Genomic DNA, 25,630 nt, shown 5'->3' with positions numbered 1-25,630 from the left:
GCTAACGCATGGCAAGAGATACCGGAGCACCAACTCTGGGACCAAAAGGGTCCTGAACAGCTTCCACCCCCAAGTCGCGAGACTGCCGAACAGCTTCCACCCCCAAGTCGCGAGACTGCCGAACAGTCTTATAATCAAATATCTACTTGGACTATTTGCATTGACCCCCCCCACCCTTTGCTAGTTTTTTTTGTACCGACTATACACATATATATACACATACGCTACACTGACACTCCAACGAATCAAATAAAATGTTATTTGTCACATACACATGGTTAGCAGATGTTAATGCGAGTGTAGCGAAATGTTGGAGACCAACTCACCAATGCCTTTTCAACGCACACACTACATACGCTCACACACACACAAAACACACACATGCATATTGACGTCACACACTCACATATAGACACTTTCACACTGCTTCTACTTTATTATCTCTCCTGATTGCCCGGTCACTTTGACCCTTCATGTACATGTTACCTCAACTACACTACCTTGTACCATTGCACATTGACTCGGTACTGGTACTCGTTGTGTATAAAGCCTTGTTGTTATTTTATTGTGTAACTATTTATTTATAAATCTTTAGCACATTTTTGTTACTTTTTAACTGCGTTGTTGGGAAAGGGGCTCGTGAGGAAGCATTTCACGGTAAAGTCTACACATTGTCGTGTCTTTGACTATGCCAGATTAATTGCTTTGACATGCTATTCTATAAAATAATTTATCCGTAATTAATATTACCTGATTGAGCTAATCATGTAAACGTAATTAACTAGAGAGGGACACCACGAAATAATATTTATAGAGCTGTTATCTTCCGAATAAACTCTTAAAGATTTAGTAATATTTTACGTCCATAGCAGTCACATTAATCGTCATTTTATTCAGTCTCATCTGAAAGTGGTAAATCCTTGGTTATCTGCAAGAATCCTGGCTAACAAGTTGAATCAGCAATACAAAATTGGGTTTAATTATTTATTTACTAAATACCTAACTAATCACACAGAATCACACATATCCAATTAAATCATAACTTGAATCACAAACTTGCCGTCATAAAGGCAAACGTCCCTAGCGGGCGGAATAGACATGACAGCTTGTTACACAAAGGAAAGGGGGGGGCTGGGTTTTAGTGAAAGAGCGGGAGACTGGAACATAGGCGAAGCTGTGTTATCGCAAATACAGTATCTTATGCATTCTAAATTACCGCGCCCTTGAAAAAGAAAATGCGTATAGACAATATTTACCTCGCTGACTGCGCTTCAGTAAGGTTGGTGAGATGAGACGACGTACTCGCCAACGGCCGAGTCCTCTGTCCTTGAGAGGAATGTCTCCTGGTGTGTCACTGGATCCGTTGGAGTAGCGTACGATGTGTATAGACGGGATATCCTGACTGTCCTCCTAACCTGCGTTTGTAGCACAGTGTTTGCTACCTAAACGCTAGTGAGGTATCACTTCTGTGAGTGAATACGAGTTCAAAGTTAATACCATTTACAACCAAAGTCCCATGCCTGATGTTGGTCTTAGTTCTGTAGTTATTATCGTGAACCATTGCTGACACATCGAGTCGTCATCCTAAATGTACCCGGGAATTATATTTTTTGGTCAATGGCGTTTTTAGTAGTGGGAGGGAGACGGGGTGTGTCTGAAAAGTTTAACCCCATGCCTCTTCACAGGGCGGGCCCCTAGTGAGCGCAAGCCCAAAATTTATGAAAATCCAAATCTCTTCATATTGGAGCTAAATATACATATTTAATCTCTTAACCAATAATTTCAATTTATTCCAAACTTATTATGAATTTAAACAATCCATGTGTAATTCCGATACTCCTGACGTTTAGTGACTTTCCCAACAGTAAGTTTGGTCATTCTATCACATTGGAGTGATGAAGTGTTCCAGAGGGCAACCGAACTGACATAATATACCTTAAGTACCAACCGGCTTATATGTTCAGGTTGGTCGGAATTACCAGATATAGTTCATTCTCCCCCACTCTCTGAGGACTCAGGAATCTCTATGTTTACCAAAGGGGTTTCTGTGATGTCACATCAGTTTATGGCAGTAGGGAGAGGGAAACCAGGGGAGAAAGAGGTATTGTCCTGAACTGTCATAAACCTAGACCCTAGGGCAAACGTCATTAACAAGCATGTATTAGCTTGGCGACACACAGGGAGTTACTTAGGTGTGACTGTGCAGCCAGCTAAGTGACCCACGTCTGGAATACTGGTCAGAACGTGTCTTTGTGAATACTTTGCATTAGAAGCCACGTGCATTTTTATTTTCATTTAAACCAGTACATCCAGTATTCGGGTGTGGAATATCTGGCTTGCAAAACTGGCTGCAAACCAACAGAAATCCATATCATAAGACAGTGAGAAGTATTATTGATTCCAAGTATCTGTCACTGTAGCAATTAATTTGCGATTTTCAGATCCCCCTCAAAAAATCTCAGTTCTTCTTTGAACCATGAAAAATTATGTGGGCTTTACTGCCAGACACAATTACTCCAAATCTGGAACTATTTCCCCAGCTTTGTTGACGTTGAATTACAGTAGATCTTACCATGTTACACACACACTCTCCCAGCAGCTGTCTGACCTGTTCGGCGGCCGCCCCCGCTGGCCGGGGCTACGTTGCCCTCACCAGCTGCGAGGTCAGCAGAGTCAGGTACTGACATGCGGGAGACCAACTCACCAAGCCTATCACCAACAGCATCTCTTTGTATCCCTAGGTCCGCACGTGAGGAGGGTGAGAAGACCATGGGCTGAGAGTCCAGAACAAAATCCTCTCCTCTCACCCCCCCCCCCCCCACTCCTCTCCTCACCGCCCCCCCACCCCCCACCTCTCTCCTCCACCCCCCCCCCCGACCTACTCCTCCACTCGCCGCCCCCCACTCCTCTCTCCACCCCCCCCCCGACTCTCGTGCCTCTCCCCCCCCCACTAGCTCTTCTCTCACCCCCGCCCCACTCTCTCCTCTCACCGGACCCCCCCACTCTCCTGCTCTCTCCCCCCCCCACCTCCCTCCTCCCCCCCCCACTCCTCCTCTCCCCCCCCCCACTCTGCCTCTCTCCCCCTCCCACTCTCCTCTCTCCCCCCCTCCTCGTCCTCTCCCGCCACACTCTCCTCTCTCCCCCCCGCAGCTTCCTCTCCCCCACTGCTCCTCTCTCCCTCCCTGCCCCCACGCTCTCCTCCTCCCCCCCCCCACTCTCCTCTCTCTCCCCCCCCGACTCTCCTCTTCCCCCCCCCCACTCTCCTCTCTCCCCCCCGACTCTCACCCCACTCTCGCTCTCTCCCCCCCACTCTCTCTCTCTCCTCCCCCCACTCTCTCCTCTCCCCCCCAAACCTAGAGAGAACCAGGCTTTGAGGGTGCCAGTCCTCTTCTGGCGTGCCTGGTGGAGATTAAAATATATACATGGCCAGATGTCAAATGTTCATAATGGACCAGCATGGTCAAATAATAATAACACAGTAGTTGTCGAGTGCAACACCTCAGGAGTAAGAATGTAGTTGCGTTTCGTACCGATCATTAGAAGTAAATCTCTACCGCTCCGGCTGTCTCTAGAGTAGAAGGTTGACGATTTATGATTTTTCGGATACCAATTATCGGCGAGACCAAAAAAAGACCGATACGATCTATCGCCGATTTTGTTATTTTTATTTGATTATTAAAATAAAATTTTGTTTGTTGACAATTACAAGTTACTGAATGAACACTTATATTAAGCTTAATATAAACATAAATAAAGCGAATTTAGCCTTCAATAATAATGAAACATGTTCAAGTTCTGGATTAAATATAGCAAAAACCGAAAGTGGTGGAGAAGAAGGAAAAGATGCAATAATGTGCCATGTAGAAAGAACGTTAAGGTTCCCTTGCTTCAGAACCATTGAAGAACATATGAAAGGAGCGTGCTCCGTTTTAACATGAGTCTTCAATATTCCCAGGTAAGGAGTTTTGGTTTGTAGTTATTATAGAATTATAGGACTATTTCTCTCTATACCATTTGGTATTTCATTAACCTTTGACTATTGGATGTTCTATAGGCACTTTAGTATTGCCAGTGTAACAGTATAGCTTCTGTCCCTCTCTCTCGCTCCTACCTGGGCTCGAACCAGGAACACATCGACAACAGCCATCCTCGAAGCAGCCGTTACCCATCAGAGCAAGGGAAACTACTCCAAATCTCAGAGCGAGTGACGTTGAAACGCTATTAGCGGCGCACCCCGCTAACTAGCTAGCCATTTCACATCGGTACAACAGCCTAATCTCGGGATTTGAAAGGCTTAAAGCACAGCAAAGAGCTTCTGGCAAAACGCACAAAATGCTGTTTGAATGAATGCTTACGAGCCTGCTGCTGCCTACCACTGCTCAGTCAGACTGCTCTACAAATCAAGACTTAGTTATAACATAATAACATACAGAAATACGAGCCTTAGGTCATTAATATGGTCGAATCCGGAAACTATCATCTCGAAACAAGACGTTTATTCTTTCAGTGAAATACGGAACCGTTCCGTATTTATCTAACGGGTGGCATCCATAAGTCAAAATATTCCTGTTACATTGCACAACCTTCAAATGTTATGCATAATTACGTAAAATTCTGGCAAATTAGGCGGCCCAAACTGTTGCATATACACTGACTCTGCGTGCAATGAACGCAAGAGAAGTGACACAATTTCACCTGTTAATATTGCCTGAACCTGGATTTCTTTTAGCTAAATATGCAGGTTTAAAAAAATATATACTCTGTGTATTGATTTTAAGAAAGGCATTGATGTTTATGTGTTAGGTACACATTGGAGCAACGATACGCACAGCATCATATATGCAACGCAGGACACGCTAGAATAAACTAGTAATATCATCAACCATGTTAACTAGTGATTATATGATGATTGTTTTTTATAAGATAGTTATGCTAGCTAGCAACTTACCTTGGCTTCTACTGCATTCGCGTAACAGGCAGGCTCCTCGTGGAGTGCAATGTAATCAGGTGGTTAGAGCGTTGGACTAGTTAACTGTAAGGTCATTGAAAATAAGAATATGTTCTAAACTGACTTGCCTAGTTAAATAAATATAAATAGGTGTAAAAATATATATACAGTGGGGAGAAGAAGTATTTGATCACTGCCGAATTTGCAGGTTTTCCTACTTACAAAGCATGTAGAGGTCTGTAATTTTTATCATAGGTACACTTCAACTGTGAGAGGCGGAATCTAAAACAAAATCCAGAAAATTACATTGTATAATTTTAAGTAATTAATTTGCATTTTATTGCATGACATAAGTATTTGATACATCAGAAAAGCAGAAGTAAATTTGGTACAGAAACCTTTGTTGCAATTACAGAGATCAACGTTTCCTGTAGTTCTTGACCAGGTTTGCACACACTGCAGCAGGATTTTGGCCCACTCCTCCATACAGACTTTCTCCAGATCCTTCAGGTTTAGGGGCGGTCGCTGGGCAATACGGACTTTCAGCTCCTTCCAAAGATTTTCTATTGGGTTCAGGTCTGGAGACTGGCTAGGCCACTCCAGGACCTTGAGATGCTTCTTACGGAGCCACTCCTTAGTTGCCCTGGCTGTGTGTTTCGGGTCGTTGTCATGCTGGAAGACCCAGCCACGACCCATCTTCAATGCTCTTACTGAGGGAAGAGGTTGTTGCCAGATCTCGCATACTGCCTCCATCCACCCCTCAATACGGTGCAGTCGTCCTGTCCCCTTTGCAGAAAAGCATCCCCAAAGAATGAGGTTCCACCTCCATGCTTCACGGTTGGGATGGTGTTCTTGGGTGTACTCATCCTTCTCCTCCAAACACAGGAGTGGAGTTTAGACCAAAAAGCTCTATTTTTCTCATCAGACCACATGACCTTCTCCCATTCTCCTCTGGATCATCCAGATGGTCATTGCAAACTTCAGACGGCCTGGACATGCGCTGGCTTGAGCAGGGGACCTTGCGTGCGCTGCAGGATTTTAATCCATGACGGCGTAGTGTGTATACTAATGGTTTTCTTTGAGACTGTGGTCCCAGCTCTCTTCAGGTCATTGACCAGGTCCTGCCGTGTAGTTCTGGGCTGATCCCTCACCTTCCTCATGATCATTGATGCCCCACAGTGAGATCTTGCATGGAGCCCAACCGGAGGTTGATTGACCGTCATCTTGAACTTCTTCCATTTTCTAATAATTGCACCAACAGTTGTTGCCTTCTCACCAAGCTGCTTGCCTATTGTCCTGTAGCCCATCCCAGCCTTGTGCAGGTCTACAATTGTATCCCTGATGTCCTTACACAGCTATCTGGTCTTGGCCATTGTGGAGAGGTTGGAGTCTGTTTGATTGAGTGTGGACAGGTGTCTTTTATACAGGTAACGAGTTCAAACAGGTGCAGTTAATACAGGTAATGAGTGGAGAACAGGAGGGCTTCTTAAAGAAAAACTAACAGGTCTGTGAGAGCCAGAATTCTTGGTTGGTTGGTAGGTGATCAAATACTTATGTCATGCAATAAAATGGAAGGTTGTGCGTAGTTGATGTAAATGCTATGAAATAAATAATATATTTTGGTGCCTAATAAGGGACTACTGCAGAACAACCAATGACATGTAGATGTGAGGATTTTTAAGAAGATATTTTTGTATGAGAATGGAGGATGTGCTTTCATTAATGGAGTCCTTTTCCCATGGCTCAGTAGATTCAGTACCACTAAGTGTAGAAGGCAGACCAGAAGATTCATTTTATCTGTTGATTTATTTTATCTTGTTCTTAACTGACTTGCCTAGTTAAGTTACATTCTCCTCTCTCTCCTCCCTCTTCACTTCTCCTCTCTCTTYACTTCTCTCCTCTCTCTCTCTCTCTCCAGGTTGTTATGGTGTTAGTCTGGACACGGTACACAATCAGTCCTGGATGTGTTCGCGATGTACAGCGCTCGCCTGGACAGCGGTGAGTCCCTCACTCAACACAATGCCTTCACCTGAAACAAGTTCCTACAGACTGAAACCGCTGGGCTTTCTCTATTGACCATCTGTTCAACGTTTTGGAAACGTATATGTGGGAACATCGGTCACTCTGAAACAGTACGTCCTTTCGTCTGTGATTGGTCAACAGTACGTCCTTTCGTCTGTGATTGGTCAACAGTACGTCCTTTCGTCTGTGATTGGTCAACAGTAGGGACCTTCCCTTAAAAAAGATGAAAATGCAGCAATAGTACCGTTTGTCAATTTTGAGAATTTTGAAGCCAGTACACACTTCCTCAGAATAGTCCGAATGAATCTAAAATAACTCAAGTCTGTCATTCATTTTGGCTGAGGATATCTTAAGTCGCACATTTTGTGAATCCCCCCGGGTCTGTGCCCACTGCCTACCCACATCCTGACCTCTGTGTTTGTGTTCTCACAGGACTGCTGTCTGTGTAACTTACGGGGAGGGGCTCTGAAGATGACCACAGACAACCGGTCAGTGGCCTTTCCTACCTTCTTAATACCACTGGAATACCGCTATGTTACTTTAAAATGCATTACTTATGACATTCACTGTGTGTAGTGTTGTCACCATACCAGTATCATAGTGTGTAGCTCAGAAATAAACACGAGACTCTGGGCGACACTGGGACTATTTCCCCCCCCCCCGAAAAAACATTCTATCATCATCATAGCCCGACTTGATACTGGCATCGTGACCCTAGGTGTTGAGAACAGTCGGGGGCGCACGTCGATTTGTGTGTCCTCTCCTCTCTACCAGGTGGGTCCATGTGATCTGTGCCATCGCCGTGGCGGAGGCTCGCTTCGTCAACGCCATCGCAAGGGAGCCGGTGGACATCAGCGCCATCCCCGATAGCAGGAAGAGTCTGGTGAGTGGAGAGGGAGGGAGGCAAACTCACTGGGTCATGTTTATTACATACCAAACAGTAGACAAAATAACTAATGCCGAGGGACTACCTGGAGTTGTCCAATAAGAAACACATGTTTTTTKTGTGAATCCTTTTAAAATGTTTTCCCCAATGAACAGCGCCCTGGTCCATTGTTTTTTTGTGTTGTTTTATATATTGTCGACGCATTAACACAGCCATTTCAGCCAGACACACAAAAACCTTTTGACCTCCCTTGTATTGAGGAGCCTCAAAATGCCAGCCAGGAGGCTGGATTGGCTAGGATTAGGCCTATGCACCCCTAACATGCTCCTAAACTGTAACTACTCTCCCTGGTGTCACACTCTTTCCATCACATGCTTACCTATCTTCTCCCACTCCCATATCTCATTCTCCCTCTTTCTCTCTCACTGTCTCACTTTCCTTGGTCACTTCTCTCTCTCTATGACACATTGAATTSGTTTTTTAATGGCATAGAATGCCCTCAGTGCATCTCTCTCAGTTCATTCACTGACTCGTGTAGGTATCCAGTTGAGTTTATTTTTAAACCTAAGTAATTGTAGTGAGTGCAGTACTCTATATATGTTGTACCAATTGAGAACTTTGATCTAATTCCCTGAGATCTGGATCTTCTCTGGAAAATCATTGTTTTAGTCTTTTTGGGGTTTATGGCCAGGGCCCAGGTCTGGCAGTACTGCTCCAGCAGGTCCAGGCTCTGCTGTGAGTGACAGCAGGCACAGGTTATCTGCGAAGAGCAGACATTTAACATCTGACTTGTGAAGACTAACACCAGSGGCTGAGGATTTTTCTAGAATAGTGGCCAATTCGTTGATGTAAATATTGAAGAGTGCAGGGCTCAGATTGCAACCCTGGCGAAGGGTTGCTGCATGTATTGCCAGTATACATTGATACCCTTAGRTTGGAGTCATTAACTCGTTTTTCAACCACTCCACATATGTCTTGTTAACAAACTATACTTTTGGCAAGTCGGTTAGGACTCTACTACTTTGTGCATGACAAGTAATTTTTCCAACAATTGTTTACAGACAGATTATTTCACTGTATCACAATTCCAGTGGGTCAGAAGTTTACATACACTAAGTTGACTGTGCCTTTAAACAGCTTGGAAAGTTCCAGAAAATAATGTCATGGCTTTAGAAGTTCTGATAGGCTAATTGACATCATTGACATCAGTCAATTGGAGGTGTACCTGTGGATGTATTTCAAGGCCTACCTTCAAGGCCTACCATGCTTACATCATGGGAAAATCAAAATAAATCTGGTTCATCCTTGGGAGCAATTTCCAAACGCCTGAAGATACCACGTTCATCTGTACAAACAATAGTACGCAAGTATAAACAACATGGGACCATGCAGCCGTCATACCGCTCAGGAAGGAGTCACATTTTGTCTCCTAGAGATGAACGTACTCTGATGGGAAAAGTGCAAATCAATCCCAGAACAACAGCAAAGGACCTTGTRAAGATGCTGGAGAAAACGGGTACAAAAGTACCGTACAGTAAAACGAGTCCTATATCGACATAACCTGAAAGGCCACTCAGCAAGGAAGAAGCCACTGCTCTAAAACCGCCATAAAAAAGCCAGACTACGGTTTGCAACTGCACATGGGGACAAAGATCATACCTTTGGAGAAATGTCCTCTGGTCTGTTTCTGTCTCTTATACACATCTAGATGTGTATAAGAGACAGGGGACAAAGATCATACCTTTGGAGAAATGTCCTCTGGTCTGATGAAACAAAAATAGAACTGTTTGGCCATAATGACCATTGTCATGTTTGGTGGAAAAAGGGGGAGGCTTGCAAGCCGAAGAACACCATCCCAACTGTGAAGCACGGGGGTGGCAGCATCATGTTGTGGGGGTGCTTTGCTGCAGGAGGGACTGGTGCACTTCACAAAATAGATGGCATCATGAGGTAGGAAAATTGTGGATATATTGACGCAACATCTCAAGACGTTAAAGCTTGGTCGCAAATGGGTCTTCCGAATGGACAATGACCCCAAGCATACTCCCAAAGTTGTGGCAAAATGGATAAGGACAACAAAGTCAAGGTATTGGAGTGGCCATCACGAAGCCCTGACCTCAAATCCTATGGAAAATTTGTGGGTGAGCAAGGAGGCCTACAAACCTGACTCAGTTACACCAGCTCTGTCAGGAGGAATGGGCCAAAATTCACCCAACTTATTGTGGGAAGCTTGTGGAAGGCTACCTGAAACATTTGACCCAAGTTAAACATTTTAAAGGCAATGCTACGAAATACTAATTGAGTGTATGTAAACTTCTGACCCACTGGGAATGTGATGAAAGAAATAAATCTGACATATTATTCTGACATTTCACATTCTTAAAATAAAGTGGTGATCCTAACTGACCTAAAACAGGGAATTTTTACTAGTATTAAATGTCAGGAATTGTGAGAAACTGAGTTTAAATGTATTTGGCTACGGTGTATGTAAACTTCCGACTGTATGATCGGTCGTGCGATGTTTTGGTATAAATCCAATTTGGCTTTTACTCAAGACACGGTGTTTTTAAAGACATTTTACAACTCTTACATTTATAATACTACTATAATAATTTCCAGGTTACTGTTTACACAAATGCCTCTAATTGTTAGGGTCAAATTTGTCTCCGTTCTTAAAGATTGGGGTTATGTGTCCTTGATGTCAAGGAAGTAACCTACACTCAGTATCAAATTAAACCGTTTTAATATAGCCATTTCGCACTAGTGAATTCGAGCATCTCATTTAGGATGCMGTCAGGCCTGAAGTTTCTTATTAGAGCTCCTGGTCAGGAATTGAGGAGTCCAATGGATTTTGATTGTCCTTTATTGCGCCATTCAACTTCTCATGAATTTGGCATTGTTCTGCGTTTGCATCCATTTGAATGGTGTTGTAGTGTGTTAAAATGGGCTGTCCATATGTCACCATTTTGTATCGCTAATTCCTCGTTTMGATTTTTATTTATTTACATTTTGCCAGAAGTTGTTTGTGTTTATGGACTCCTCAGTTAGTGTCTGCTGCTTGACTTTATTGGTTCTGAGTGTACCTCTTCTCTCTCTCCTTTCTCCTTCTTGGTGTCTCTTCTCGCTTTCTCATTCTCCGTCTCGCTCTCTCGTGCTCATTCTCTATCGCTCGTTCTATCGTCTGTCCTCTCTCTCTCCCTCTCTCTCYCTGTCACTCCGTTTTCTACCCTCCATCTGTTCTGTCCCTCTCCTCCTCCTGGATGGATTGTGTGTTTGCGGTCCGAGGAGCAGGAGAACTTTGGTGAATAATAGATGCAAAACTGTCTGAATAAATCAGGAGTAATTTCTCACTGCGCTAAATGATCTGCATTGATCCTGCTGGCAGGAGGCAATTTCCCATCGCTGCCGCGCTGCTGAACAAACTGCTTTCTTCCCTACTTTTATCCCTCGCTTAATCCAAATAGACTTCAGAGTCAATTGCACAGCCTTTGCAGTGGCATTGTCACAAATCTACAAGTACTGTTGTAATCTATGAAAGGAAGTGAGGACTGTCTTTTGAATAATTTACATCCACCCGCTGTCAAAGCCGCGTTTCCAAAGGCTGTGAAAAATCGTCCCACCCTCTTAATGATTGGATGACTGGGCCTGTCTCTGTGGTACATGTTTTGTCCTAACCCGTTGATATTTGCTTTTATTCAGAAAAGTGATTCAGAGTCTGTCCTCCTTTTTAAAAGTTCTGGGATACATGGAAGGGTTTAAACTAATWGGAACGCAGCACAAACCCTCAAAGAACACCACGGTACCTTTTTTAGTTTTTCCTCATGTAAAATAGTCACTATATATCCCAAGTCGAATGGGACACTTTGCGTCGATTCATTCATTAGTGCAGAGACTGGTGAGCACTTCTACTCCAATTTATGCTCCTTAGCTACAAAAAACTTTCTAGAATGTTTGGCCCCAACCCTAACATTTTTGAGAATTCTGTCTGCCGCGTTTGTTTTAATTTTTTATAAAGTTTACTTTACAATTGAAACAAAAAAACTTGGAGGAAATGTTATGTAATGGCTTTACCCCAGCCGGCAATGTCTGAAGGAAAAAAGGGAAATTAGCAAACAGATAAATAAATCTCTCCCCCGTGCTACCCTTTGGTTCGTTCCGTCTGTGGAGTCCATCTCGTGATTCTGGCCAGTGGAATATTAAAATCGGGAGACTGTGGGGCCGCTGACATACCTCAGAGCYAGGGCCCTATGGAGGGCTTTGAGGYGGAGAGACCTGCAGGAAGGGGTTGAAAGAGTAGGGAAAAGGAAAGGAGGGATGGTGAGAAATAGAGAGAGGAGTTAGAAAAATCTAATTGAAAGTGAAGGAGAGGTGGGCGGAAGGAAGATTAAAACAACTGAAGAAGGACCGACAGAGAATGAGATGGATTGATGCAGAGGGAGCAACGCCGCTGCTAATGCATATAGGGGAAACACTGCAACGAGTAAACTGTTCATACTGTATCAAATATCTCAAAGTTAACCAACTGATTTTTACAAACCTACTCCTGAAATTTTTGTTTTTTTATCTGACAATAGTGTATAGAAAAGTGATATTGCCTTTAGACACAGACTAATCTAATGTGTTGATTCTACCACACCTCTCTGGTGTTGCAGAAGTGTGTGTACTGCCACAAGAACACCAAGCAGATGTGTGGCGCGTGTATCCAGTGTTCCCACGACAACTGCTCCACCTCCTTCCACGTCACCTGCGCCCACATCGCCGGTGTGCTCATGAAGCCAGCCGATTGGCCCTACGTGGTGTCTGTCACCTGCCACAAGCATAAGAAGACCAATCACAAGGTACAGTAGGGGCACAACATTGTATAATGTTCAGGTATTCATAGGTTATGCAGAACATGCATGCTTCTCTGGCATGTAGAATGAAAAATTCTGTCTATTCGCCACATTTCTACATGCAACGTTAAACAGCAGCAAAATAATAATCTGTATAGTAATGATGTATGATATCAAGATAAGTATTAGCTGCACTGTTAAGCTGTATGATTTTCTGATGAAGCCTTCTATCTGTACTAGAGGTCTACTAGGGGTCTGTACTATGTACAGTGCATTTGGAAAGTATTCAGACCTTTCCCTTTTTCCATATTTTCTTACGTTACAGCCTTATTCTGAAATGGATTAAATGTATTTTCTTTCTCATCGATCTACACACAATAACCCATATTGTTGACGGTGAGAAACGTTTTTTAGAAATGTTTGCAAATGTATTAAAAAGAATATCCCTTATTTACATTTCTACAACTTGATTGGAGTCCACTTGTGTTAAATTCAATTGTTTGGACAAGATTTGAAAAGGCACACCTGTCTATAAGGTACCAAGACAGCAGGAGAGTGGAAAGGCAGTTTGCCAGTTACAGCAGCGCCTCCCCTGAACGATAACGAAGAGGTAGGCGAGAAGCCTGACCGCGGAGACCGGGGTGAGAAGGTGATGAAGCGTACTTCATGAGCTGTAACCAAAAAACTACTGGCATTTGGAAAGTTTGAGGTGAGGGAGAAAGTGTGGTGGAACAAGCRTTGTTAGCGTTGTTAAATATCTTGCTAGCTGGAATTAATTCTCCGTTAGCTAGCCAGAGAAATGTTGAGCAACAGTCAACTTAACTGATCAAATCATTGAGTTTATGCTGTGAAAATTAGCTGGCTAATAAAGTTAGACAAACATCTCTGCAGCACTCCACCACTCCCCCAATCAGGCCTTCATGGTAGAGTGGCCAGATGGAAGCCACTCCTCAGTAAAAGGCACATGACAGCCGCTTGGAGTTTGCCAAAAAGGCACCTAAAGAATCTCCGACCATGAGAAACAAGATTCTCTGGTCTGATGAAACCAAGATTGAACTCTTTGGCCTGAATGCCAAGCGTCACGTCTGGAGGAAATAGGAAATAGGACTGTGGCGGCCACGAAATATCGTCAGCCGGTGATTGTCAAGCAAATTACTGTCGTTCTCACGGTAATTGACAAACACATTTAGCGTCGCCTGGCTTCCTACAAGCCACTGATGCAGACCTTTGGAACGTCTACATTTTAAAATATCTAATAAATCCTTGTTATATAGCCTACACCTTCACAATGAATCCATTATTTATTTTAGACAGGTCTAAAGAAGCATGATATGAAGACAATGTAGTCTATTTCAGAAGAACAGAATAGCGTACTCTTATGTTATGCTATGCCATATGGCTGTGGGCTACACTAGTTCATTGAGCAGATGAGATTTGGTTAGATTCCATGGCATTATTTTATAGTATTTTATAGTATGAAGAATACAATTGACCAAAGCTGAATAAAATAGAAAGGATATTTTCTCAATGATTTGAGCGAGTGTTCACATGTAGCTATTCTGTGTTGAGCGGTTAACAAAGAAATAGGTACTCCTATATGATTAATTTAACGTTATTAATGTAACTTTAGTTGTTTTACTAATGTTGGGCTATATGTTTAGATTTGTTATACATTTTAAGGCTGCATGATGCGACTCTAATGATGATTTGAAAAGCATGAGCTTTGCACATGATAACGCCTCACATTTCCCAGCGGCATCCCCTTTGTGTGGCTGTAATGCACCCCCAACAAATCCATGCCTTTTGCTGCCAGTGGCCGTTTTTCCCTACTCCCTGAGTGCTCAGAAGCACCTCTCACTCACAGGGAAAGATGAACGGAGCAAAGTACAGGGAGATCCTTGATGAAAACCTGCTCCAGAGCGCTCAGGACCTCCGACTAGGGCAATGGTTAGCCTTCCAACAGGACAATGACCCTAAACACACAGGCAAGACAATGCAGGAGTAGCTTCGGGAAAAGTCTGAATATCCTTGAGTGGTCCAGCCAGAGCCCGGACTTGAACCCAATCGAACATCTCTGGAGAGACCTGAAAATAGCTGTGCAGCGACACTCCCCATCCAACCTGACAGAGCTTGAGATTATCTGTTGAGAAGAATCTCCCCAAATACAGGTGTGCCAAGCTTGTAGCATCATACCCAAGAAGACYCGAGGGTGTAATCGATGCGAAAGGTGCTTCAACAAAGTACAGAGTAAAGGGTCTGAATACTTGTGTAAATGTGATTTTGTTTTTTATTAATTAGCAAAAATGTCTAAACCTGTTTTTGCTTTGTCAGTATGGGGTATTGTGTGTAGATTGTTTTTCCCCTCATCAATGTAATCCCTTTTAGAATAAGGCTGTAACAAAATGAGGAAAAAGTCAAGGGGTCTGAATACTTTCCGAATGCACTGTATATGTAGAAAAGCTTCTGCAATTCCAACATGAACTCAAATAAATAACTTTTGTATTTATTTGACAAATACTGTATTTTCAAAGCAACGAGTGAAATCTGCAAAGATTCATTCACTTRTGCGATTGAGCTCCTATGACAGTGGCTGCTACTCCATAAGGTTGGGGACACTAGTGTTATTCATCATTATCATGCCATGTCTTGGATTTCTTGTCTAGCAAAGATTCTTGAATCTTTGGTAAATGTACAACTTGGTTCCTTTTTATCTGAGAATTATATTCTGAATGTACAGTGCCTTGCAAAAGTATTCATCCCCCTTGGYGTTTTTCCTATTTTGTTGCATTACAATCTAACTTTAAATGGATTATTATTTGGATTTCATGTAATGGACATACACAAAATAGTCCAAATTGGTGAAGTGAAATGAAAARAATAACTTGTTTCAAAGAATTCTAAAAAATAAAAAAACAGAAAAGTGGTACATGCATWTGTATTCACCCCCTTTGCTATGAASCCCCTAAATAAGAYCTGGTGCAACCAATTACCTTCAGAAGTYACAKRATTAGTTAGATTGCACACAGGTGAACTTTATTTGTCACATGATCTCCATGAAGATTGCACCATGAAGACCAAGGAGCTCTCCAAACAGGTCAGGGACAAAGTTGTGGAGAACTACAGATCAGGGTTGGGTTATGAAAAAATATCAGAAACTTTGAACATCCCACAGAGCACCACTAAATCCATTATTAAAACATGGAAAGAATATGGCACCTCAACAAACCTGCCAAGAGAGGGCCGCCCACCAAAACTCACGGACCAGGCAAGGAGGGCATTAATCAGAGAGGCAACAAAGAGACCAAAGATAAACCTGAAGGAGCTGCAAAGCTCCACAGCAGAGATTGGAGTATCTGTCCATAAGACCACTTTAAGCCGTACACGCCACAGAGCTGGGCTTTACAGAAGAGTGGCCAGAAAAAAGACATGTCTTAAAGAAAAAAAGAAGCAAACACGTTTTGTGTTTGCCAAAACGTATGTGGGGGACTCCCCAAACACATGGAAGAAGGTACTCTGTTCAGATGAGACTAAAATTGAGCTTTTTGGCCATCAAGGAAAACCCTACGGCTGGCGCAAACCCAACACCTCTCATCACCCCGAAAACCTCATCCCCCCAGTGAAGCATGGTGGTGGCAGCATCATGCTGTGGGTATGTTTTTCATCGGCAGGRACTGGGAAACTGTTCAGAATTGAAGGAATGGTGTATGGCACTAAATACGGGGAAATGCTTGAGGGAAACCTGTTTCAGACTTCCAGAGACTTGAGACTGGGACGGAGGTTCACCTTCCAGCAGGACAATGACCCTAAGCATAATGCTAAAGCAACACTCGAGTGGTTTTAAGGGGAAACATTTACATGTCTTGGAATGGCCTAGTCAAAGCTTAGACCTCAATCCAATTGAGAATCTGTGGTATGACTTAAAGATTGCTGTACACCAGCAGAACCCATCCAACTTGAAGGAGCTGGAGCAGTTTTGTCTTGAAGAAAAGGCAAAAATCCCAGTGGCTAGATGTGCCAAGCTTATAAAGAACATATCCTAAGAGACTTGCAGCTGTAATTGCTGCAAAAGGTGGCTCAACAAAGTATTGACTTTATAAGGGTGAATAGTTATGCAAGCTCAAGTTCTGTTTTTCTGTCTTATTTCTTCTTTGTTTTTGTTTCACAAAAAAATATATTTTGCATCTTTAAAGTGGTAGGCATGTTGTGTAAATCAAATGATACAAATCCCCGCCAAAATCWATTTTAATTCCAGGTTGTAAGGCAACAAAATAGGAAAATGTCAAGGGGGGTGAATACTTTCGCAAGCCACTGTACATACATACATGCATGCATGCATGCATGCATGCATACGTACAACATACAGTACCAGTCAAAAGTTGACACCTACTCTTTCAATGGTTTTTATTTTTACTATTTTCTACATTAAATATTACATATGGCGTGTAGTAACCAAAAAAGTGTTAAACGAATCAAAATATGAGATTCTTCAAAGTAGCCACCCTTTGCCTTGATGACAGCTTTGTACCCTCTTGGTATTCTCTCAACTAGCTTCACCTGGAATGCTTTTCCAGCAGTCTTGAAGAAGTTCCCAAGCTGAGCACTTGTTGGCTGCTTTTCCTTCACTCTGCGGTCTAACTCATCCCAAACCATCTCAATTGAGGTTGGGTGATTGTGGAGGCCTGCTCATCTGATGCAGCACTCCATCACTCTCCTTCTTGATCAAATAGCCCTTACACAGCCTGGAGATGTGTTGGGTCATTGTCTTGTTGAAATACAAATGATAGTTCCACTAAGCGCAAACCAGATGGGATGGCGTATCGCTGCAGAATGCTGTGGTAGCCATGCTGGTTCAGTGTGCCTTGAATTCTAAATAAATACCAGTGTCACCAGCAAACCACCATCACACCTCCTCCTCCATGCTTCACAGTGGGAACCACACATGCAGAGATCATYTTCAATTGGGTTGAGGTCGGGTGATTGTGGAGGCCAGGTCATCTGGCCTCCACAGATGACCTGGCCTCCACATGCAGAGATCATCTGTTCACCTACTCTGTGTCTCACAAAGGCCAGCAGTTGGAACCAAAATTCTCAAATTTGGACTCATCAGACCAAAGGACAGATTTCCACCGGTCTAATTTCCATTGCTCATATTTCTTGGCCCAAGCAAGTCTCTTCTTCTTATTGGTGTCCTTCAGTAGTGGTTTCTTCACAACAATTTGACAATGAAGGCCTGATTCACACAGTCTCCTCTGAACAGTTGATGTGTCTGTTACTTGAACTCTGAAGCATTTATTTGGGCTGCAATTTCTGAGGCTGGCAACTCTAATGAACTTATCCTCTGCAGCAGAGGTAACTCTGGGTCTTCCTTTCCTGTGGCGGTCCTCATGTGAGCCAGTTTCATCATAGCGCTTGATGGGTTTTGCGATTGTACTTGAAGAAACTTTTACATTTCTTGACATTTTCCAGATTGACTGACCATGTGTTTAAAGTAATGATGGACTGTCRTTTCTTTTTGCTTATTTGAGCTGTTCTTGGTCTTTTACCAAATAGGGCTATATTCTGTATACCACCCCTACCTTGTCACAACACAACTGATTGGCTCAAACTCATTAAGAAAGAAAAATTCCACAAATTAACAAGGCACACCGGTTAATTGATATGCATTCCGGTTGATTAACTCATGAAGCTGGTTGAGAGAATGCCAAGAGTGTGCAAAGCTGTCATCAAAGCAAAGGGGGGCTACTTTGAAGAATCTCAAAGATAAAATATATTTTGAGTTGTTTAACACTTTTTTTTGGTTACTACATGATTCCATATGTGTTGTTATGTCTTTATTCTACAATGTAGAAAATAGGGGGGAAATTTAAGAAAATCCCTTGAATGAGTAGTCCAAAATATTCCAAACTTTCGACCGGTACTGTATATAATCACACGCACACACTGAGTGTACAAAACATTAAGAACAGCTTCCTAATATTKAGTTTTGCCCCCAGAACAGCTTCAATTTGTCGGGGCATGGACTCTATAAGGTGTCAAAAGCGTTCCACAAGGATGGTGGCCCATGTTGGCTCCAATGCTTCCCACAGTTGTCAAGTTGGCTGGATGTATTTGGGGTGGTCGATCATTCTTGATACACGGTAAACTGTTGAGCGTGAAAAACCCAGCAGCGTTGCAGTTCTTGACACAGACCGCTGCGCCTGACACCCACTATCATACACCCCCCCCCCCCCCCCCGTTCAAAGGCACTTAAATATTTTGTCTTGCCAATTCACCCTTTGAATGGCACACATACACAATCCGTGTCTCAAGGCTTGAAAATCCTTCTTTAACCTGCCTCCTCTCCTTCATCTACACTGATTTGAAGTGGATTTAACAAGTGACATCAATAAGGGATCATAGCATTCATGTGGACAATCTTCGTCATGGAAAGAGCAGGTGTTCTTGATGTTTTGTCCACTATGTGCCATGAAATATGTAACACTGTCTTTTATAACTGCTCTAAYACCATAGAAATAAAATGACAATAGATTAAATTCAAATAGTTTCTATTTTCACACTCCTCCCTCTCTCTAGGCAAGGGCGGGGCCAAGGGGGGAGTTTTCTCTTGGCCAGAAGGTAATTGGTCGGAACATCGATGGCTGGTTCTACCCCTGCACCATCATTGGCATGACCTCACAAACCTTCTACGAGGTCAACTATGATGAAGGCTCCTACTGTGACAACATCTTCCCCGAGAACGTTGTGGTGAGTCCCTCTGTCAGCCAGCCAGCCTCTCTCTCTCAGCCTCTCGCTCTCTCAGCCTCTCGCTCTCTCAGCCTCTCGCTCTCTCCGTCTGTTAGCCTCTCTCTACACGTCTGTCGATCTTAGCCATGGGGAGGTGACCATGATATGTGTTGACATAGTGACAACATAATGACAAATCAAAGCAGTGGCTATAGAATGACATATATCTAGTGAATGTTAGATGCATCAAATCCTAACCTGTTCCTCAAATCAATCACTCCGTTCTCTCCCTCCCTCCAGAGTCACGACTGTCTTCGTAACGGCCCCCCAGAGACCGGCGAGCTGATGTTGGTCCACAACATGGAGGACCAGGCACTCAACGCCTCCTACGTCAAGGATCACGTGCACAAGTACTACCAGGTGAGAGTAGCGTTGCCCGCCCGCCCGTACACTCCCTTCACTCTACCTTGTCAACCAACTAGCCCATTAGCCCTGTGTTCCAGTACTAAATCAAATCGTATTAGTCACATGCGCCGAATACAACAGGTGTAGACCTTACAGTGAAATGCTTACTTACGAGCCTCTAACCAACAGTGCAGTTTCAAAGAATACGGATAAGAAATAAAAGTAACAGGTCATTTAAAGAACAGCAGTAAAAAACAACAATATATACAGGGGGGTGACGGTACAGAGTCAATGTGCAGGGGCACCGGTTAGTTGAGGTAGTATGTACATGTAGGTAGAGTTAATTAATGTGACTATGCATAGATGACAACAGAGAGTGGGGAGTGGGGGGGGCAATACAAATAGTCTGGATAGACATTTGACTAGATGTTCACTAACGTCAAGTTGATTGGTTGAATCCGGGGATGTTAGTGCCTGCACACCCTGTGTACTTCCTTGTAGATGTGAAAGGACTGGTTATGTAAATGGGTTCAAATCAATGTAGCTCATCTCCACATGAGACTACGTTGGAGGTTTGAAAACATCTGACAGATTTAGGCGATCAGAAAGTCAACAGTGCATATCAGAGGGCTAGGTGTTTTTTTAAGTGCATGCTCTTCAACCGATCGCTGCCCGCGCGCACCCGCCCGCCCGACTAGCATCACTACTCTGGACGGTTCGGACTTAGAATATGTAGACAACTACAAATATCTAGGTGTCTGGTTAGACTGTAAACTCTCCTTCAAGACTCACATGAAGCATCTCCAATCCAAAATTAAATCTGGAATCGGCTTCTTATTTCGCAACAAAGCATCCTTCACTCATGCTGCCAAACATACCCTCGTAAAACTGACTATCCTACCGATCCTCGACTTCGGCGATGTCATTTATAATATATCCTCCAACACTCTACTCAGCAAATTGGATGCAGTCTATCACAGTGCCATCCGTTTTGTCACCAAAGCCCCATATACTACCCACCASTGTGACCTGTATGCTCTCATTGGCTGGCCCTCACTACATATCCGTCGCCAAACCCACTGTCTCCAGGTCATCTATAAGTCTTTGCTGGGTAAAGCCCTGCCTTCTCTCAGTTCACTGGTCACCATAGCAACACCCACCCGTAGCAGCGCTCCAGCAGGTCTATTTCACTGGTCATCCCCAAAGCCAAGACTTCCTTTGGCCGCCTTTCCTTCCGGTTCTCTGCAGCCAATGGCTGAACGAATTGCAAAATCCTGAAGCTGAGACTTCTATCTCCCTCTCTAACTTTAAGCATCAGCTGTCAGAGCAGCTTACCGATCACTGTACCTGTACACAGTCAATCTGAAATAGAACACCCAACTACCTCATCCCCATATTATTACCTACCCTCTTGCTCTTTTGCACCCCAGTGTCTCTACTTGCACATCATCATCTGCACATCTATCACTACAGTATTAATGCTACATTGTAATTATTTTGGCCTCTACGGCCTATTTATTGCCTACCTCCCTACTCTTCTACATTTGCACACACTGTACATAGATTTTTCTTTTCTTTGTGTTATTGACTGTACGTTTGTTTTATGTGTAACTCTGGGTTGTGTGTCGCACTGCTTTGCTTTATCTTGGTCATTTTGCAGTTGTAAATGAGAACTTGTTCTCAACTGGCCTACCTGGTTAAATAAAGGTGAAATATATATTTTAAATAAATAAAAAGGTGGTGCCACTGTATATTTTCATTATATATTCTAGGATGCATGGACGGGTTAAGAACTATTTATTTCCCTTAAAATGTCCTTATGACAACTTTAGGCAGTCTTTATAATGTCCCACTCCATCTACATTGAACCCCCAGCCCTGCACCAAGTTGGTTCTACAGCGGAAGCCTTTTTTACACCAAAACTTAAACACTGTGCTGGAAAGTCAAAGTCATCTATCTGAGTGTTTATCTGAGTGTGTTATCTGACTGTTTCCAGCACAGTGTTTATCTGACTGTTTCCAGCACAGTGTTTATCTGACTGTTTCCAGCACAGTGTTTATCTGACTGTTTCCAGCACAGTGTTTATCTGAAAATGATGGTACTCTTGTAGATTATGGCAGAGTATCTTGCTGCAGCGGACATTCAAACGTAGTCGAGAGTGTTAGCATTGCAGGTGCGTGTGGAGAATTTATGGTGCGACGCACAGAGTGCTTACGAGGTATAAAGCTTAGAGGAGAGGTCCCTGGTACTGGAGGAACACAACTCCTCTGAACACACATGGTGTGTGTACACCACACACACAGAGCCTTGTGAGCTCTTCCACACTCTCAGCCTGGGCGATGCGTRATATGACAAGACACATGGCACACACCCACATACACTACATGGTTCGTCCAACATCTCTTTCCAAAATCATGGGCATTAATATGGAGTTGGTCCCACCCCTTTGCTGCTATAACAGCCTCCACTCTTCTGGGAAGGCTTTCCTCTAGATGTTGGAACATTGCTGCGGGGACTTGCTTCTATTCAGCCACAAGAGCAGTAGTGAGGTCAGGCAACTGATGTTCGGCGATTAGGTGTGTCTCGCAGTCAGTGTTCAGTCAGTTTGAGGTCAGGGCTCTGTACAGGCCAGTCAAGTTCTTCCACACCGATCTCAACATACCATTTCTGTATGGACCTCGCTCTGTGCACGGGGGCATTGTCATGCTGAAACAGGRAAGGGCCTTCCCCAAACTGTTGCCACAAAGTTAGAAGCACAGAATCATGTAGAATGTCATTGTATGTGTGTCGCTCTGACTGGATGTAGTATGCATGTGACTATATGGTTATGCCTCTGTGTGTTTCTAATCACAGGATGGGACTGGGGAGGAGGATGTGTGTGTGTGTCTGTGCGCGCTAATCTCAGAGTTTCACTGTGCTTGTATGTGTTCTCACTCACTCACTCCCACTCTCTCTCTCTCATGCTAATGATGCTGGCTAATCACCTGCTCTCTCTCACATACACATTTGTATGCACGACAGAGCCGCAAGACACGGCAGAGCCACACGACACGGCAGAGCCACACGACACGGCAGAGTCACACACACCAAGACAACATGGCACAAAGGGTGTCTTCAAATTCTGTTACTGGATTTTGTCCTCCTGACAATCCTGGGCTTTGTTGTTTTTTGTGTTGTTTTGAGTATGACCCTTAGTTAACTCTCCCACTCGTTCTCTCTTTCCATCTCTCTCCCCTTTTCAGGTGGAGTTCCAAGATGCGTCCCAGCTGTTACTGAAGCAAACAGAGATCCATTCGCTGGAGCAGGACCTGCCCAAGAGAGTCTGCACTCGCCTGGTACGAGACCACCTGACGCCCACCCACTAGGGCTGGGGAGAGAGGGAGGGAGGCAGGGGTGGGCAGGGGAGAGGAGATTCATCATGTTATTCCACACTACGTTGTGGTGTTGTCAGTCATGGCTGTGTTGAGCCCTTTTATCAAATGCATATTTTATGTGATGCTCCTGAAATATCCATCCTTACTGTCTGGTTGTAGGGGTTTGAAGGGTGTAGGAGCGCAACATAGGAAAGAAGTGATCATGTGGATGCCATGCCACTATTTTTACCATCAGCTGTCTTTTCCTGTCTAGGCAATACCAACCCAGGAAGCCCTTCTGTCAGGCGACGAACCACAGGCAGCCAAGAGGCCTCGCCTCCCCGCCCCTCACCCCACACCTCAAGCCCCCATGGACCCCGGATGCCAACCCCCAGCTACAGGCCCTGTACCTCACAGTATTACACCTCACACACCCAGCCATGCTCCTGGTCCCTCCAACACTGATATCAGCGCCCTTACCCTCACCCAGGCTCTGGCAATACCCATCTCCGAGCCCACCCTCACCCCAATGCCAACTCTCACTGATCCTCTCCCAGCCCCGTCGGCCCTAGCCGCCCCTCTGCTGCCCCTTTCCCCAGCCGTGCCCTTCCAGGACCAGGGTGAAGCTTACACAGCCAGGTCCGTGCCCTTCCAGAACCAGGGTGAAGCTTACACAGCCAGGTCCGTGCCCTTCCAGGACCAGGGTGAAGCTTACACAGCCAGGTCCGTGCCCTTCCAGAACCAAGGTGAAGGATACACGCCCAGCTCCAGCTACGTGTCCTACATGGAGACGCTGCTTAATACACACTTCCCCCCTCAGGAAGATGGCCCCGGGCCCCTGTTTTAATGAGACGCACCACTCTGCCGTGATAGCTAGGCTAACAGGAGCTAAGCTAACACTAGGAAAGATAATGTAATCTATGCTAAAGGAGGCTAAGTGATAGACAGTAGCATCTGCTACAGAATGCAGATAAAGCACTCCTCAGTTGCATGTCTTTTTTTTTTTTTTGGGGGGGGGGGGGTGGGGGGGTTCTCACTGCTGTGGTGTGGTTATGGGCTGTTCCTAGAACTGCAGCAGAAGAGGAGGCTTCTTTTCCACTTCTGTGTGTCTCTGCCATTGTGCAAAACGCAAAATGTATAGACATGAATAGACTCACAAGCATCAACACCGTACCTCTTTCTATCCATTTATTTACCCACTTTACCCGCTTTTACAGAACGGTGACGTCAGCAGTCTACGTGCGTCAGCTTTTTTGTGTTAATCTATGAAACCAGCAAGAACTATTTTTTAATAGAAGCTATACCAACTGCTTACAATGAAACAGAACAGCATATGGACAGAATATTTGTGTACAGTTTCAATAATGTATTTTTGTTTGTGAGAGGTCCTGGGAAAAGGGTGGGGATGTATTACAGGGGGGTTGACAAGTATTTAAATGTCTTATTCATATATTGATATAAAATCCTTGTACAAAGAAAACGTTTTTTGGAGGGGAATGCAACCATGGTAGTTACACTTTGTAATCTTGTCTGCAGAACCATTGAATTTTGTGAAGATGTGTTGCAGTAGTTCTGAATGTGTCCCTGTATCGAACAAACCCAAAACCATCATGTTCACATGGCTCACTTTTTCCAACTCCAGAACTTCTCTGGGCTTGTTTTGTAGCATTCTTCGTAAAATCAATGTTACTATTCGACGTTGTCTGTTCGTATGACTATTCTTTGTTTATTTTGTGAATATATTAACCTCACGAGGTGATCTGAGAAAATGCTTTGATTATGAAATTATTATCCTTATTTTTTGAGATTTTAGAGGCGTAAATTGAATTTCTACTCCGGTAAACAAAACCTGCATTTTCAAATGGTATGTTAACTATCTTTATAGAGGTGCTATCCTGGATGACTGAGGAAGCATGTTTCTCATACCCACAGTCACATTATACATAGTGCAAGCCTTGTGTGTGAATCAAATCTGTTAATGTCATACTAGCCATGTAATTGAACTGTTATTACAATAGAATGTCATGACAGATCAATGTTCCTATGTGGAAACCAACTGTGAAGAGGCTTTATTTCATAGGAATTAAACTGAGTTGTTATAGCCAGCTTGTGTAGTGTTCCTTTACTTTTGCTTGTTTATAACCCATCTCTTATCCCGCTCTCCTCCTCCTCCGTCGTCTGTCTGTCCTTGCTCATCCTGCACACCACTCATTCCCTGCAGGCCAATACGGTTTGAGCTCAGCGGAGGTATAACTACGGCTGTTACTGCTCCCCTGTTCTCTGGCAACAACACAAGCAGAATCCCAAAGAGGCTCGTGTTTTAAAGGAGGGGGAAAGTGTTCCAAAGCCCATAGGGGGTCACCATTTGATTTTTACTGCCCTTAAGTGTATTTCTCTTCATCTGCCAAGTGTATCTTGCCGTCGAATTCTCTCCCCTTCTCTAAAACTGTGCGCTCATACA

At 43.8% G+C, this 25,630-nt stretch overlaps 1 pseudogene; it reads left to right on the top strand.

The window, feature by feature from the left end:
* Window positions 1–25,274, top strand: part of LOC111952686 (lysine-specific demethylase 4B-like) — a 78,899-nt pseudogene extending 53,625 nt beyond the window's left edge.
* The last annotated feature ends 356 nt before the right edge of the window (window positions 25,275–25,630 follow it).

This window comes from Salvelinus sp. IW2-2015, linkage group LG26 (genome assembly GCF_002910315.2).
Source record: "Salvelinus sp. IW2-2015 linkage group LG26, ASM291031v2, whole genome shotgun sequence".
Lineage (NCBI taxonomy): Eukaryota > Metazoa > Chordata > Actinopteri > Salmoniformes > Salmonidae > Salvelinus > Salvelinus sp. IW2-2015.
Note: the sequence above shows the minus strand (reverse complement) of the source record. Positions and strands in the feature narration are given on the sequence as shown.